Genomic DNA, 2,305 nt, shown 5'->3' with positions numbered 1-2,305 from the left:
CGGGGCGGGGCGGGGCCACCTGGTGTCTTCCGCCGGCCTCTGGCTCTGGCCTGGAGGGCCTTGGGCTGTCACCCGAGGTCGTCGTGGTGAGGCATGCCCGTGGTCCCAGCCCCCGGGAGGCTGAGGCAGGAGGATCCCCGCGAGGTCAAGGCCAGCCTGAACTGCGTAGCGAGACCCTGTCTCAACCAAAAAACAGTAACAAACCTAAATGTCACCAAGGGATCCACCTGTCTAGCCCAGGGGAATGGAAATAAATTTGTCGGAGGGAAGGCCTTTGGACCATTCCAGATATTGCTGGAAGACCGGAATGAGGCAGGTGCCCCTAGACAGGTGGAGTCCTAGGCTTGGGTTGGATCCCCTCGGGATTGACCTCTTGATGATACATCTCTCCCTGTTGTGCTCTAGGTTTTCCAGCCAGTGGATTCTGGTCTAGTGATGGAGATTGGCTGACACCCCGGAGAAGCTGAAACCAGAGAGCCTTTTGTTTTCCCTTTTTTCTGTCTACACTCTGTCCTCACTTACACTACGTTTCCGCTATGGTCTGTGGTTGATGACCTCCATAAGTTTTGATTGTTAAATGCTTTTGTTTGGGGAAGTAACTTTTGTTCGGAAATGCTCTCACGTACCGGAATTAGGGCCTAGATTGTAAGCTCTTGCGGCAGTCACATTTGTTTATGGGCTTTGGTTATTATTTCTAAATTTTTGAGATGCTTTGCTCTTTCTTGTGTGACGTGATAGCTCCCTGGAACTTTGGGTCTGTGACATGTGAGACTCGGAATTGGAGTTCTGCAGCTCTGGAGGTGCTGAAACAGCTGCGTTCCTTCTGGAAGATGACTCTGCCGCAGCTGCTGAAGAGGGGACCAGATTTCAACTGGGGACGCCGATGAGCCTGATCTGGCAGGGACTGATGGACCAGAAGGAGGAGGAGGGGATGATATTGTTTGTACTGGGAGACTTTTAATTTCTGTGTGAGACCAAAGGAGGAGAGACATATTTTGTTCAAAATTTAAATTCTGTGTGATGCACCCTCTGATGTAACCTGTCTGGTGCGTTTGGTCACTTAACTCAGCCCTATGTCCACTGCACTTAGAAGAGGGGATGAGATCTTGATGTTCTGTAGAGTTGGTGTAACAAGGGTTATGGGTGTAAAACAAAAGCTATTGGCAAAGGCTCTTGAGGAGCTGTGAAGAAAGGTGTGGAACTGTCTATATTGGATCTTAATTGGTCAGTGAATAGGCATCTTCAAAGTTCCAATGTTGTCCAGCTGCAAGTTTATATGAGTAGCAGACCTAATGAGTATTTGAGGTCAAAACCCTGCCATGTTTAAAAAAAGAAAAAGAAAAAAAAAACCACTTAACCATGTTAATAAACTTAATCATTTGCTTGAAAAGACAAAAGATCTAGAAGGTTATTAAGAAATTTTGTTTCTTGGGCCAGGGATTTAGCTCAGTGGTTCCGCCACCTGCCTCGCAAGTGCAAGGACCCAAGTTCGATCCCCGGTATCAAAAAAAAGAAAAGAAAGAAATTTTGTTTCTTTAAGAATGAACATTTTCTCATTGAACTGCTCTCTTGAGGCCCTCAGCCTTTGGTCCCAGGGGAACTGTACCTGTGTGGGACCTCGTTGAGGAAAGAACACATTTGTTTTTTCATGTAGGGAGGAACCTTGTGGTCCAGGCCTTGCCTTTTGAGAGCCCAAGTACCTTCAGAGTTTCAGATCAGAGCTGGACTATCCAATTTGGTTTTATTGTTTTGGTTTTTTTCTTTTTTGGGGGGCGGGGTGGGGGTTTGAGACAGGGTCTCACTATGTAGTTAAGATTGATCTGACCTGGAACTCATTAGCCCAGGCTGGCCTTGACCTCACAGCGATCCTCCTGCCTTGGCCTCCTGAGTGCAGGGATTACAGGCGTGTGACACCACAGCCGGATTCCAATTTGAATTAGACTTTTTGTTCTCTCGTACCGGGGATTGAATTAGACTCTTCTATTGCATTTGGAGCATAGTGACAAAATGTAATTATAGTGGGCTGGAGTTGACATGAGATACCAGGTAAGATTTAAAAATACAATGAATGGCCGGGCATGGTAGTACACGCCTGTAATCCCAGCACTCAGGAGGCTGAGGCAGGAGGATCGCTGTGAGTTCAAGACCAGCCTGGCTACATAGTGAGTTCTAGGTCAGTCTCAGCTATATAGTGAGACCCTGTCTCAAACAAAAATACAGTGAATGACACACATACTAAAATTGGAACTACACAGAGCAGATTAGTATGCCTCCTGTGCAAATTTGTGAGGCAGTCTATATTTTT

General features: G+C 46.8%; 1 long non-coding RNA gene and 1 pseudogene across 1 annotated transcript; both read left to right on the top strand.

Moving 5' to 3' along the window:
• The first annotated feature begins 15 nt into the window (after positions 1-15).
• LOC104874638 lies at positions 16-1,392 on the top strand. Its single transcript, XR_002025961.2, has 2 exons — positions 16-86; positions 406-1,392. It is a non-coding gene; the product is annotated as an uncharacterized LOC104874638 (long non-coding RNA).
• Positions 1,393-2,219: 827 nt separating this feature from the next.
• Positions 2,220-2,305, top strand: LOC117284259 (annotated as a pseudogene).

Source organism: Fukomys damarensis, unplaced genomic scaffold, assembly GCF_012274545.1.
Source record: "Fukomys damarensis isolate Sample0158 unplaced genomic scaffold, DMR_v1.0_HiC HiC_scaffold_35, whole genome shotgun sequence".
Lineage (NCBI taxonomy): Eukaryota > Metazoa > Chordata > Mammalia > Rodentia > Bathyergidae > Fukomys > Fukomys damarensis.
Note: the sequence above shows the minus strand (reverse complement) of the source record. Positions and strands in the feature narration are given on the sequence as shown.